Source organism: Rhinolophus ferrumequinum, chromosome 6 (assembly GCF_004115265.2).
Source record: "Rhinolophus ferrumequinum isolate MPI-CBG mRhiFer1 chromosome 6, mRhiFer1_v1.p, whole genome shotgun sequence".
Taxonomy (NCBI): Eukaryota; Metazoa; Chordata; class Mammalia; order Chiroptera; family Rhinolophidae; genus Rhinolophus; species Rhinolophus ferrumequinum.
The window spans coordinates 77888152-77904518 of NC_046289.1; positions in this window are offsets into that span (position 1 = coordinate 77888152).

Below are 16367 nucleotides of genomic sequence, written 5' to 3' on the forward strand. Positions count from 1 at the left end.
ATATAACACTCATTTACTTATTTATTTTATATTTCCGTCTCCTCCACACTGAAATATATGTTCCATAAGGGCAGGAATTTTTGTTTCATTTATTCACTGCTGTATTCTCGATGCTCACCTATCTCAGTGACCTGCACATAAGAGGTACTTATTAAATATTCAATGGAAGAATCAATGAATGGATGCATAAATGAGTAGTCTTGGAGTGACTTTCTAAAATGAATCAACAAAAAATAAAATATTTTAGAGCTAAATGTTTGACGAAGTATCACTGTTTCTGGAGGCTCTGCCACATTACCTTAATGTTCAAGATCCAGTCCGGTCAAAAGACTTAGATTCAAGCTGTGAGTCAGTTCCTTACTCTCTGAGAGATCTTCAAAAAGTTCTTAAATTTCCTGATTCTAGATTCTTCATTTCTATAATTATAATGTATATTTCATGGGACTGTGAAAATTAAATGAGATAATTAGATGTGATAGCTCTTGTAAATTATAAAATACCATGTACATTATAACTCAATATTTTTAAGATATTTCCTTCTATAATAGCAATTTTGTGGGCCATAGAATTTGCTTAGTTCCCTTTCATGAAACATTCTCAATATGTTGGCACACCTTTTTGGACAGAAAGATTTTGTTCTTGGATATTCATGATGACACGCTGATGACCAGTTAACAAAAATTTAACTTATTCAGGAGATTCTATCTCTGAGTGAGGTCCCATAACTACATAGCAATTTATCAGACAGTAAATAGAAGTTACTCTCCAGGAAACTCCAAATCGGCAAATTTTTTGATATTGCACAATAGTATTTACCCTTTTCTCTTTTCTAACCAGTGTAAAAATCTCATAAAGAATTAACTGGTCAAAAGTATTCTGTGAAACACAAATATTAGCCACTAATTTACAGAGTATACCAATCAAAAAAGAGACTAGATAATTTATTTTTACAAAATTTTTATTGCGAAGAACTCATTGTAACCAAATAAAACAGAAATAGCTAGAACATCAACATAGTTAGGACGTGATGTTATTTATAATTATATCCAAACTGATCTAACGTGAAAAATCATGTGATGGAAAGAAGGACTTTGGTTTCAAATCCTAGCTTTACAACCTTAGGCAAGTTAACTGACATATTTGAAATTTAGTATCTTAATTTTCCGGTATGAGCATAACGCTATCTGTCTTTCAAGGGTTTTGTAAAGATTAAATAAGGAAGTATGTGTAAATGCATGGATCACAGTAACGATCTTGTAGAAGACAGCCAAATATATCCCTTTCCTTTTCTTCTTATTCCCTGCCTCATTTTCTTTTAGCCTTTTATATCAAATTTTAGTTATGCATCAATGGGTGAGTTTTAAAAGCTTAGGTAGACATTGTTTTAGGATTAAAGAAGACTACAACAAGATGGCTTGACTAAGAACACTATCTTCCCCTCAGTTATCTTGACCACTACCATCTCCAGTTCTTGTAATTTTCAAGGAAACTTCATAGTTACAAGTACTTTCAAATATAATTACATCATTACATTCTCACAACACTGTGATATATATGTGTATATATATATGTATATATTTATATGTATATGTGTATACATATATATATATACATATATATGTGTATATGAACTAAAGAGATAATTTAACTCCTTCATTCCCAATTTGGATGCCTTTTATTTCTTTCTCTTGCCTGATTGCTCTGGCAAGGACTTCCAACAATATGTTGAAAAGCAGAGGTGATAGGGGACAGCCCTGTCGTGTTCCTGAATGTAGAGCAAAGGGCTTCAGGTTTTCACCATTAATTATGAGATTAGCTGAGGGTTTGTCATATATGGCCTTTATTATGTTAAGGTATTTTCCTTCTATACCTATTTTATTAAGTGTTTTAATCATAACTGGATGTTGCATCTTGTCAAATCTTTTTTCTGTATCAATTGATATAATCATATGATTTTTGTCCTTTATTTTGTTTATGTGATGTATCACACTGATGGATTTGTGGATGTTGAACCATCCTTGGGCTCTAGGGATGAACCCCACTTGGTCGTGATGAATAATCTTTTTAATGCATTGTTGTATTCGATTTGCTAGAATTTTGTTTAGGATTTTTGCATCTGTATTCATCAGAGTTATGGGTCTGTAGTTTTCTTTTTTTGTGTTGTCCTTACCAGGTTTTGGTATCAGGGTAATGTTGGCCTCATGAAATGAGTTGGGGAGTACTGTCTCTTCTTCAATTTTTTGGAAGAGTTTGAGCAGGATCACTCAGATGACATGATGCTATACATAGAAAACCCTAAAGACTACACCAAAAAGCTATTAGAAACAATCAACGAATACAGTAAAGTTGCCGGGTACAAAATCAACGTACAAAAGTCCATTGCATTCCTATATACTAACAATGAAATCTCAGGAAAAGAAATACAAAAAACAATTCCTTTTGCAATTGCAGCAAAAAGAATAAAATACCTAGGAAAAAACCTAACCAAGAAGTGAAAAACCTACATGCTGAAAACTATAAGACATTTTTGAAAAAAATTGAAGAAGACACAAAGTAATGGAAAGACATTCCATGCTCATGGATTAGAAAAATCAACATTGTTAAAATGGCCATATTACCCAAAGCAATATACAGATTTAATGCAATCCCCATCAAAATCCCAATGGCATTTTTTAAAGAAATAGACAAAAAATCATCAGATTTGTTTGAAACCATAAAAGAGCCTGAATAGCCAAAGCAATCTTAAGAAAAAAGAACAATACTGGAGATACCACACTCCCTGACTTTAGCTTGTACTACAGGGCTATAATAATCAAAACAGCATGGTATTGGCAGAAAAACAGACACATAGACCAATGGAAAAGAATTGAGAACCCAGAAATAAAATCACATAAATATGGACAAATGATTTTTGACAAAGAACCAAAAACATACAATGGAGAAAAGACAGCCTCTGCAATAAATGGTGCTGGCAGAATTGGATAGCCACGTGCAAAATAATGAAACTGGACTGCTATCTGTCACCATGTACCAAAATTAATTAAAAATGGATCAAAGACTTAAGCATAAGACCTGAAACAATAAACTGCATCGAAGAAAACATAGGTACTAAACTTATGGACCTTGGGTTCAAAGAGCATTTTATGAATTTGACTCCAAAGGCAAGGGAAGTAAAAGCTAAAATAAATGAATGGGACTATATCAAACTTAAAAGCTTCTGCACAGCAAAAGAAACCATCGACAAAATAAAGAGGCAACCAACTGAATGGGAGAAGGTTTTTGCAAACAGTGCCTCTGATAAAGGGCTAATATCCAAAGTATACAAGGAACTCACGAAACTCAACAACAAAAAAACAAACAACCCAATTGAAAAATGGGCAGACGACCTGAAGAGACATTTTTCCAAAGAAGACATACAAATGGCAAATAGACATATGAAAAAATGCCCAACATCACTAATCATCAGAGAAATGCAAATAAAAACCACAATGAGATACCACCTCACCCCAGTCAGAATGGCTATCATCAACAAGACAAATAGTAACAAGTGTTGGAGAGGCTGTGGAAAAAAAGGAACCCTCATACACTGTTGGTGGGAATGCAGACTGGTGCAGCCGCTATGGAAGGCAGTGTGGAGGCTCCTCAAAAGATTACAAATAGAATTACTATATGACCCAGCAATCCCTCTCCTGGGTATCTACCCAAAAAATCTGAAAACATTTATACATAAAGACACGTGTGCTCCAATGTTCATTGCAGCTTTATTTACCATGGCTAAGACATGGAAACAACCAATATGTCCTTTGATAGATGAATGGATAAAGAAGTTGTGGTACATATACACAATAGAATACTATTTGGCGGTAAGAAAAGATGAAATAGGACCATTTGTGACAACATGAATGGCTCTCGAGAGTATAATTCTAAGCGAAATAAGTCAGACAGAAAAAGCAGAGAACCATATGATTTCACTGATTTTGGTATGTAAACCAAAAACAACCAAAGAATAAGACAAACAAATGAAGAAACAAAAATTCATAGAAATAGACAACAGTTTAGTGGTTACCAGAGGGTAAAGGGGGAGGGGGGTGGGAGATGAGGGTAAAGGGGATCAAATATATGGTGATGGAAGGAGAACTGACTCTGGGTGGTGAACACACAATGGGATTTATAGATGATGTAATACAGAATTGTGCACCTGAAATGTATGTAATTTTACTAACAATTATCATCCCAATAAACTTAAAAAAAAGAGAGATAAATAAATCAGAATTCAAAAATTTAATAAGAGAAAAAAACATAGTAGTAACAGGATCAGAAAGAGATGATGGGCATAAATTGTTATTACATAAAGACACGATACTTTTTCAAAGAGGTAGAACATCCACCATCTTGTCCTTTAGTTTTACATTTTAGGTCTTTCAAATGTATGAAATAAATTCTAAAAACTAATGTCATAAAGAGCACAGTTTGAACAAGATCAATGTTTAATTCTCTTTCTTCTGAAGAAAAGTAGATAATTCTTGGTTTTGGTATAGTGGCTCCATGGCTTATCAGAGATAGAACCTCCTGCTGTCTTTATGCTCTATCATTCTTAGCCCAGGAAGTTTCTTCTCAATACAGGATAATAGTCTTAGATGAGTATTGAATTCCATAAATCCTGTCTGAATTCTGAGCACTAACGGGTTGGGGAGGATAATAAAATAAGATATACGCCAACTGTGTGATACTACTCTCAGTAAGCTTTCATTAGAGTATCACCCAATTATTTCTATTCATACTTTACTGTCCACCTTGAATTACAAGAGAAGCTGGAAAATTGTCTGTTGAGCACATTACTTCTTAGAATAAGTCAGAATTCTTTTACTAAGAAAGAATAGAATTGTTATTCTAAAGGCAACAAGAAGGCTCTGTCTCGGGGTACTAATGTTTATTTACTAGAAGGTTGAAATATTGCAAGATTTGAAAGAGTAACATGAGAAACTTAGATCAAGTCGCATTAAAGGAAAGAATATGGTTGCGAGCTATCACCTCAAGCAGCCAAGTTAGGTACCATACTTCATTGGTTTAGATGTCTCTGCATTACTGTGATTTATTATTCTTCACCATTTAAGCATCTTTAATGCAATTGACAGGAAAACTTCATTAATTTTGATTTAATTAACCTTATCTGATAATTAATAAAAAATGTTTTCTCTCTCCACTTATAATTTAATTACAGAGTTAAATAATAAAGTTCACTCTGATTTTCATTATTTCATACCATTCAATTCAGTTTACTTATACATTTCTAATAGTATATATTTGAAACTAAGCTATAACTTTCAATATTTCTCAAATTTAAATCAATGATTTAAATTTTTGTTTTCTTATTTGGTCATTATTACATTATTCACTAATTAGGAATCTTTAGTTCAGCAATATATTTATATAGTAATAACAATAATATTAATGACAATAGTAACAGCTATCATTTTTAACTTGCTTACTATGTACCAGATATTTTATCATTCCTCTTTACAAAAACCTTAAAGGAGTACTGTCATTATCCTAATTATAGAAATGAGGAAACTGAAGTTTAGAGGGGTTAAATAATCTGCCCAAGTCCACACATCTAGATAGAACTGGAGCCAAGTTATGAATATATGGAGGCCTATACTTTTACACACCATAGGATCCTAAGTCTTCATGGCACTGAACCCCTAACCCTACTCTAGAACCACTACCTCCTGGTTTCTTGCACCAAAGAAAAATAAATCACTATTGTCTAGACCATATTGTCACGATATCTTGTTATTTGTAGTATGCTAAAATATATACAAATATCTCTGGATCAAATATATTTTTAATAGTACACAGGGCAAAAAGTGTAATTATAGAATAATATAAAGCAAAACAGTTTTTGTTGTAAATTTCATAAGAACTGAAGATATATTAGGTCAGATGACAAAATCATATTTCCAAGCCAAAAATGAGAATATGCTTGAACATATTTAAACAAAGTATGTTTGCAATTTTAAATGTGTTTATATTAAATATTTTGTAAGGTATTAGGTGTTTTATGCTTATCAGCATCCATATATTTTTAATTAGGTCTTAATGGTATTAATCAAGTAGTCATATTTTAATTAATTTCAATTTTCTTTAATTAATTTCAAATTTCATCAGTTTTCTTGCATCTTTGCTAGCTTTATTCTTGAGTTATTCTAATTTGTCAATCAGTGTCACAACATAAACATCTTTTGAGCCTTTTTTTAAAACATAACTTCTGGTATGTTATGTTTTACTTCTGGTATGTTTATGGTAGCTGAGCTGGATGGGAAAAAGTCTTAGATCACAATTATTTTTCACTCAAAGCTATGAAAACAGTGTTTCAACCTTTGTCATTCATTGTTTTAAAAAGTTCTATCTTTATTTTATTTTCCTTTAAGTAATTTTTTTTTTGATTCAGAATTTTTTAGAAGTCTTTTTTTTTTTATTATGTGTCTGTGTGTATTCTTTTTCTTTTAGTTATCTTGTAACACAGTGAACCCTATCTGGAATCTACATGGTCTTTGTGAGATTTAGAATATGATTAATTATAGTCTTTGTCTATTAGTATTATTTTAATTATAATTCTTATTTCATATGCTCACTTTGCTTATACTATGATAGCTAATATTTATAATGGTATCATCATGATTTGTTCTCTATTGTCTACTATCTCAAATTTATTTTTTCCACTATTTTTTTCTCCATTTTCTACGTGTTCCAGAAATGTTTCCCAAGTTTATTTGTGTATTGTTAGTCTGCTATTTACTGCCTCAAATTTTAGTTTCTGTCTTGCTGGTATTATTCTTTCTCATAATCTAATCCTGTTTTCTTTTAATTTTGCTCTATTTTGGTTTAAGAATAGAAAGTCATGTGTTAAACATACAGATTCTAAAAACATTTGCACTTACCAGTTGTATCCTGGGGCAAGTTACTGAACTTCTCTGTATATCAATTCCTCATCTGTAAAACAAAAGAGTCATAGCAATTTCCTCAAGAGTCATGGAGATAAATGAGTTAATATACATAAAGTTATTAAAAGAATGTTTGGCACATAATATTACTATATAATTGTGTTATTACTAATAGACACAATGTACTCCTCTATCTGAATAAGAATATTAAAGTGTTCACATTTAATATTTAGTTACATTTCCTGAAATAATTATTCCAGAGAAAGACTTTTTTAATATGGCATTTAGAAATTATTCTTCATCTTTTTTAGTTGGAGAATGTTTTTGTTATGCCACATGAGCCAAGAAATTCACCTTGTATAAAGACAGCTCTAACTAACCTGGATTTAGAAGGTATAAAAAGTCCTTTTATAAAATCAAACATTGCATTAAGAATATAGGGAGACTCTTCATACAAAGAGTAGATCTCATAGTTCTAACTAGTCCTGACAATATCCATCCTTTTTAATTTGCTCAATGAAACCTCCTGCTTTCACATGCCTAGTAGTACATGTCAAGTGTTGTTCTAAGCACTGATGCCTCCCTTTCTTGGAACTTAAATATTTAAGTTTGGAGAGACAAATGCTGCTGATGATGATGATGATACAGTTATTCCTCTGTATCTGCAGGGGGGTTGGTTTCAGACGGCCCACGGGTACCAAAATTCATGGAAGCCTAAGTCCCTTATATAAAAAGGTGTAGTATTTGCATATAACCTATATTTGCATATAAACTATAACACAGTATGCCTCCACATCACTTTATTTGTGTAGAGAAGAGTGCTCAATGGGTGGTAAATTCAAGTTTCGCTTTTCAGAACTTTCTGGATTATTTTTCTATGAATATTTTCAGTCTGTAGTTGGTTGAATCCATAGATTCAAATCCCCTAGATACAGAGGGTTGATTGGCCTCCCCCCAACTCCGCTTCAAGACTTTGTTTCTCAGTCTAGTTGTGTAGGACACAGCTCCCTGGCCCACGCTGGTATTATGAGTCTTGCGCTCCCCTGAGGGCTGAGGCAGTGGATCACCGGTCATTGGTTGGCCACTCACAGCAGCTTACGAGTAGCTCTCACAGGCTTCCGGCCACTCCTGGCAGCACACGGTAGCCCACTACAGCACACAGCAGCTCACGCCAACCTCCAGCTGCTCATGGCAGCCCAGCTCCAGGGAGAGCTGTTGTTCACAATCTTAGCTGTAGAGGGTGCAGCTCACTGACCCATATGGGAATCGAGCCGGAGATCTCCGTGTTAGGAGCACCACGCTCAACCATCTGAGTCACCGGTCAGGCCCAAAATAATTAATTTTCATCAGTGACAAGTGCTACAAAAATATAAAACCAGGAAATGGAATATACAATGATTTTAGGGGCAGGGTTGACTACTTTAGAAAAGATGGTCGTTGAAGAAGCATCAGTTGAGGCAAGAACTGAATACCAAGAAGTAGTCAAATCGTGCAAACATCTCTGGAGGGGCTTTTCAATTTCTAGTGTGAAAATGAGTCTGTTGGGCTCAAAAAGGAAAAAAAAAAAAAAAAAGTAAAGAAAAAAAGGCCAATATGGCTATAAAAATGATCAAGGGAGAGAGACTTGACATGAGGTCAAGCAAGATGGAGAAAAGAGGAAATCATGTAGCAAATTGCAGATAAAGACAAAAATGTATTTTATTTTAAAAGCCTAGGGGATTTTGATGCAGGATAGAATCATTATGTTTCTTATATGGAAATGTGATTATAATTGCAAGTATGGAAGCATGGAAAACCATTAAGAAGAATATTACTGCAGTTGAAATGAGAGATGGTAATACAGATGGGTGGTAACAGTAAAAATGTTGGAGAATAAGTTATGAGCTTATAGGAACTCAAATAGAACTGACCTGGCAGGTGAAGGGAAAAGGGGAGGCAAGGCTGACTCATACACAAAGAAACACACATGTACACACAGGTACATACATACGCGTATAATAGCTATAGTGTATTTAAATAGGTATACCTATGCATACGTATGTACAAACATACATATTTCTCATTAAAATATATTCATGCTCCTTTTTTCAAAATTCTGATCAAGTCCTTAATTCTATAAGAAAACCCTAATATGGGAGGTATAATAGTAGTCCAAGTAAGAGATGACTAAGACCTGAAATAGCGTCAGAAATGGAGGCATTGAGAGTAAAATACGAATGCTAGAGAAACTAAGAAAAAATCATCCGGAAGCAGTGATTGATTATATTGGGGATTGGTGGGGGTTGGTCAAGAGAAGAAAAAACAAAGCTTAGTCCAAGATTTAGAGGTTGTACGCTTTGAAGAATAGTGCTGTCATTAAGAGAAATAGGCAAGCCAAGAGTGGATGTCACTTTGGGAGAGAAGGTCATGAGTCTTGTTTTAGACATATTGAATTTGAAATAAAGTAAAGTGGAAATGCCTCATGTTCTTTGGGGATATGGTACCATCTCTCAGGAGAGAATGAGATTGTAGATGTAGATTGGAGAGTATCTGTACAGAGGTTATGGCTGAAACTATGCAAATGAATACAGTCCTGATAGGACAGAATAGAGAAAGAATCAGAGAACAAAGACAACGTTTCTAAAAGTACTCTGCCTCTTCCCTTTCCGTTCCTTTTTATATGGTCATAAATACGTAAGAGCAAACAGGAATAAATCCGGCACAGATTAGTCATTTTTAAATTCTTTTTTCTAATGTCTGCTTAAAGCATAACTACCATCAAATTCATGTTCCTTATAGGTAAGACAATATATGTGAATGGATTTTTTTTTGTAATTTCAATATGGGAATGTCATGCAGGGTGTCATGCAGGGTTTCAGCTCCAGCTCCCCACATAAGAACACAGGATATGGTGAGGCCAAAAAGGAACACTCATGGGACCACAGATAGGGGAGTCACACCACTATATTCTCACTGGCAGCTGGGTTGGAGACACAGGAAGCAGGAGCCACACTGTCCGCAACCCGCCGTCCTAACTGCAATCTGCGCTTGCCAGCCACCATCTTCTTGCTAGCCCCCATTTGCTGCTAGCGTAGCCACAGTAGTTATATTAGTGGCCAATGGCTCACTGGTTACAGCTGACGGCCAACTAGCCACAGCTGATGGCCATCCAAATACAGTTGATGGCCATTTACTACCTGAGCCAGCATCTTTCCACGTGAAAGAGAGAGCCTGGAAACTGCACTCCCGGCTCTGTCCCCAGAGGAAAGTTGTATTTTACATTTTTCTTTTAATTAAGGCATTTATATCCAGCACCTCCTTTAAAGTCCACTTCTCTGTGATAGCAACTTGTAAAGGGGGAACTAAAATGGTGTACAAAATTGATATGAACTATTATTTTTCTCAAATTCAAAGGAAGTGGACCTTACAGACTTCTGTCAGAAAGAATTAAAATATACTCTTTTTTTTTCTTCTTTTAACTGGAGAAAATTTCATTCTTTACATTAGCTTACCTTCTTCAACTGCTTTGGGAAAACGTTAGCCATCCCTCTTCCGTTTTACAGTTTTTAGTAATGCTGTGTCTTGATCCCTCAAAAATGATGGTGCTGGGAAGAATCAATAGAGATAATCTGTTCTTTACGTTATCTTCTAAATTGAAATTGCTCAGATAATAAGTATTTATTGTGTGGATCTCAAATATTAAAGTACATAAGACTCACTCAGGGTGCTCTTTAGAAATAGAGATTCTGGGGCTCTGCCTCCAGACATCCTGAGTCAGAAGGCTAACGTAAAGCAGGAATCTGCATTTATCACAAGCACTGCACTTGCTGCTGATACATCTAGTGGACCTCAGTCAATATATGAAAGACTGATGTATTGAATCTTTGCAGGTTGCCTAACATTGTATACAATGATGTAACTAGAATACCTAACTAGGTGATTTTGTTTAATCATTAATTCTGCAAAGATTTTTCTGCTTAAGTCGGGGCAGGAGAGACTTTGGCTAGATTAAAGGCATCTAGTTGAGTACTTTTTATGGATGGACCTAAAGTGGACAGCATCATCATGATATGCTCTTTGTTTATGGCAGATATTAAATTACCTGCACCTTCATAGACAACTCAGTCTCATTTTTTCTTTACATGACCTTTTTTTTTCCAATCATTAATTAAATTTCTCAAGACTTTCACTTTCATGACTATCACAACAGTTGCATGATTTTGTTATCATATTACTTTTAACCCAAACAACACTGCTTTTCACAAGTGATTATATATCTGATACTATATTTTAAAGTTATAAACATGGTAGAAAACCTGGATAATTATTAGTCCCAAATGAATATTATTGCGTAGAATTCCTGTATGTTTTCTTAAATCAAGATTTGTTTGTGTGTGTGTGTGTTTTCTTAAATCAAGATTTGTGTGTATGCACGCACACATATAAAGTCATGCTCTGCTTAATGATAGGGATACATTCTGAGAAAAGTGTTGTTAGGTGATTTTTGTCTTTGTATGAACATCATAGAGTGCGATTACACAAACCTAGGTGTTATACCCTACTACTCACCTCGGTTATATGGTATAACCTATTGACCCTAGGCTATAAACCTGTACAGTGTGTTACTGTATAAAACAACACAAGATTAAATGCAGCACAAGAGAAAATGATGCAATTAAGAGACTTGGTAAACACAAGATGTATGAGTCACTGCCTACCTACGTAACACAGCATATTGCTTTACAGCAAATTTTTTTCTTTATAAGTAGAAAGAGTACACTCTAAAATAATGATAAAAAGTATAGTATAGTAAATACATAAACCAATAACATTGTCGTTTATTATCATCATCAAGTATTACGTGCTGCACATAACTATATGTGATATAATTTTATACTACTAGTAGTGTAGTAGGTTTGCTTATACCAGCATCACCACAAACATATGAGTAATATGGTGCACTAAGCGTTATGATGACTATGGTGTTACCAGGAGATAGGACTATTTCAGCTCCATTATAAACTTACAGTACCACCATCACATATGCGGTCTGTCATTGAAATGTTGTTACACAGCATATATAAATATGTACATATATATGTACATATTTATAGATATAGATATACTCATAGATATAGATAGATATAGATATAGATATAGATATAGATATAGATATAGATATAGATATATATATATATATATATATGAGGTGTAATCAGAACTGCTTCAGAAAGTGGCAAGAACAATGGGATAAGTGTGTTCAAAGCGAGAGGGATTGTTTTGAGAGGAATTAATGGCAATATGTCTTTTACTGTAATACATTTTTTTTATTTAAACATTCACCATATCTTTTGACCACACCTTGTATATATGTATATCAACGCAGCTATTGCAGGTTTGGTTCCAGACTATCTCAATAAAGTTAGTATGACAATAATGCGGGTCATAATATTTTTGTTGGTGGAGGATCTTGCCTTCAATTTGTAAAAAATGCAACCTCTTTGAAGTGCAATACAGTGAAGCACAATAAAACAAGATATGCCTGTTTGTGTGTATACTTGTATAACAGATAGATATATAGTAATATATGTCAGATAGATATAATATATGCATATATATGTAAAGTGTTTAGAGTAATAGCAATCTTTTCCCATTAATATTCAAAAATTATCATGTATTACCAGAGATTTAGGCTGTGCTGAGATTTGAAGTATTTTCTAGTTTTAAAAGATTCAATAATTATTACAGCGAATAGGATGAAAAAAAGGAGAATGTCAGTCTCCTAGAAGACTTTTTCTTAAGGCTTTTGAAAAGTCATTTTAGAAATCTATTCTTTCAAAATCATACCTCTCACAATGAAAAGCAAATTGAAATAGTCTCTGGCAGCTCTCTGAAGTTGTTAAGCAACTACGTGAGGAGAAGTGTGATTTTGGAGTCAGAGAAGCTTGTATTTGACACAACCTAAATTCATTTAGAGACGCTTTGAGTGAATCGTCAAATTTAACTGACATTTAATAGTTGGGGAAAAAAGATACTGCATTTGAGCTAAATTACTGAAGGGTTTAATTCACACCTCTTCTTTGTGGTGTGCATACTCCACGCCAAATTGAAGTGTGCCTGCAAAATTTCTCCTGTACTTGAGTAGGGCACTGAAACGGAAAACAACTGGTCAGTTGTGCTTGAGCTCTTTCAGAGCAACTGAAATGCATCCTAAAGAAGCCCAAAACAATTGGAGGTGCACATGTACTGTTAAGGACAATTCATTTGGACCTGAACTTAATTCAGAGATTTTAAATATTTATACAGAAATCTCAATCCTTAATCCTTGCTTACTTTGCTTCTAAAACTTTGCACTATATTTTGCAAGAACAATATGCTTCAAAGAAATGCCTAGATATATGGCTGGGGATAAAAATGGAGCCACCTGTGAATGATATGTTATTTAATTTATTATCCAGCGTTGTCATAAAATGTATAGCCAAGTGAAACAGGAAGGTGTTTTTGTTTTAAGAAACTTTTGAGTTATATCTATAGATTCTCAGAGCACTTCACTTTTAGTTACTAGCTTCTCCATAAGACTACAGTGAAAATCTAAACTTTATCCATAAAGCTTAATTAGAATGTTTAATTTAAGATATAATTATAGGACACCTAACATAATCAGTGATGGAAAACTGTAGAAATATACTCTATGAGGATAACATATTATTTTGTTCACAGTTCATGAAGCTATAAAATGTAAAGAGGTAAATAATTAATATGATGACTTTATATTCATCTTTAAGTATAACATAAAAAAAATTGTAAGATTGTTTTAAAATCTTTACCTGATCATTTGATCCCAGTAAAATACATGTGTTTATACATTATCTTGAAGCCAGTTAAAAATGTGTGAACTACGCTTCAAACATAAAATCATTGAAATAATTTTGTAGGGTAAGGATAACAATTCTCACAATGAAAAACAAGGTTTTTTTCTCCTGATGATGTATTCTAAGTCTACTTTCTCGATGGAAGTCTTGGTGTTTGTGTGCAGATCTCTTCCTAATCTCTGTCATAAACCTACCATAAATCTCTAGACCAAAAAAACGGGTTCTTGTTCATATGGTACTGCCTGGCAGCTATGCACTCTAATTAGTCAAGGTCACTTAAATACATTTTGCATGAAGCACCTAAAGCTCAATGTGCCATTTTGTGTATTTATCAAATTACTAATCAATATGCTACACTGCAGTTACCACCATCCTTCAGCTACCAGAGAATGCTACATGAATTAAAATTGTCCAGGCTGTCATCTGCATAAACAAAATTAGTGCATGCCATTATTTTTCATGATAGAGAGCAATGGAATGTGTTCTAAATAGATATGAATCACCATCAGTATTTTACATAAGCTTAAAATGCTTTATTTTAAACTTTAACAAACCTAGTATTAAACTGGCTTCGATTTCACTTTCTCTCTCCAACATACTATTACCTCCACTCTATTGGTAAAGTAATTTATTCCATCCTCTGTGGAGAGCCAGGATCTTATTTGCCAGCATATTTATCTTTCCTGCCACTGCACTGTCATTCATCTGCAATCTCCACAGAGGACCAGACCTGTACAGAATTGCAATTAGGATTGATTCAACTAAATCCAGGCCACAGAACTGAAGCTGACAGGGTGACCTCAAGAGAATTTAAGATGTTGGGTTAGAAAACACACACACACACACACACACACAATTTAGATCCACAATTCATTGGTTTCTCCATATACTGATTCTACATCAGACGAGAATATACACATTTTAAAAACATTTTTGGTACCACAATGAAGAAATAAACTGCTTCTCAGCAACTTTGAAAACTTAAAAAAAAAGAAATTCCACGGAAATATCTATGTAGAGGTTTAAGCGGCAGTTTGTAAAGAACAGAAACCTAATTTCCACTGAGGTTGTGTATCTTAAGCTTTCTCTTCAATCTCTGCAGAAGTGAAACAGAATGCAAAGCAGTACAGATAAAGTTGCTCTGTTCTCACACCCTTGTTCTGACAGATTTTTGGTAGTTCCATCATTCTCACCAACAGAGCATCACCTGGGTGTCATTTAAATGGTCTAATAGAATTTCCTAAATAATTCTTGGTTCAATAGGACAGTTTTGTAGTTTCAAAAGGCAGTAGTAGCTGCAAGCACAGGCAATAACCTAAGAGTTTCTGTGACCTATCATCTATAACATGTCATATCCATCCTGAGGTTCTGCACTTTACATTAGGAGTCATCTATTATAGATGACCTGTCCTCATCCTTGTTACACAGGAGAGGGGAGAAAAGTTTGCCATCAGGGAATGAGTCAGACTTACTCTGTAAAGTAAAAGGAAATTGGAAACGCATAATAACAGTAGCTGACTAATCTTCTCTAAGTAGATTTTTCTTTACATTTTTCTCTCGGGAGACAGAATGTTGCTCTCCCAAAGGGATAATGTTGGATGGGTAAGAACAATCTGATTTAATCTAATAAAGGAAATGAGAACATTGCAGAAAGCAAAATTCAATAAAGGAAAATCAAACTGAGCAAAAGAGAGGATTATGTAGTTTGGTTAATAGAATAGGGGATGAGGTGTCAAAACTCCCTCATTCTTTTTTCCTGCTTAATCAAATCACTTCCAGAAAAAGTCAAAAAAAAAAAAAATCTTCCCTTCTCCACAATATAGTGAAAGTCTATCAAAAAGTGTCATAATGGCCATTAAGATTTTAAGTTTTTTTTAAGTACACTGCAATGAATTTTGTGAGCAAAAGAATAGTGAATTCCGTTCTCCCATATGAAGAACACATTTTTTCCCTTGATATTGAAATGGCAGCTGAACTTTATATACAATTCTCAGAATCGTCCATAGGAATACAAGGAGAAAATAAGGTTTCATTCAGTGTCACTGAGACTCTTTCCATGTGTGTTTACTGGAATATTGGTTTTCAGACCTTTAAGTACAGGGCAAACTCTACAATATATCTCTCATATTCACAGCAGTATCATACATATAAATACTTTTGGGGGAATAATGAGCTAGATTGTATATAAACTATTTGCTATTCATGTTATGTGACAAGTATGATACTGTTTATCATCATACTGATTTTCATATTTTATTACAACCAATCAAAAAAGTGTCTAGTAAATACCTGAAAATTTTTGTTTATAATAATTTGATCCCTTGATGTCTGAAGGAGCAAAAAGAGAAGTAAATATAAAGAATTCACAGAAGCAGTTGCAGAGGTATGATGCCCCTGCTTAACAAAAGGAAATTATTTCCTGTTTCTGTTTTTAAAAACTAGGAGCCTGCTCTTATACAGTACACAGAACCTCCACTAGAAATAAAATTATAGAGTAGCTATGATACTCAGGTAGTTAAAATAATTAGCAAGAGAGAAAGAAAAACTACTTCATGAAGTGTTTGTGGCAGTA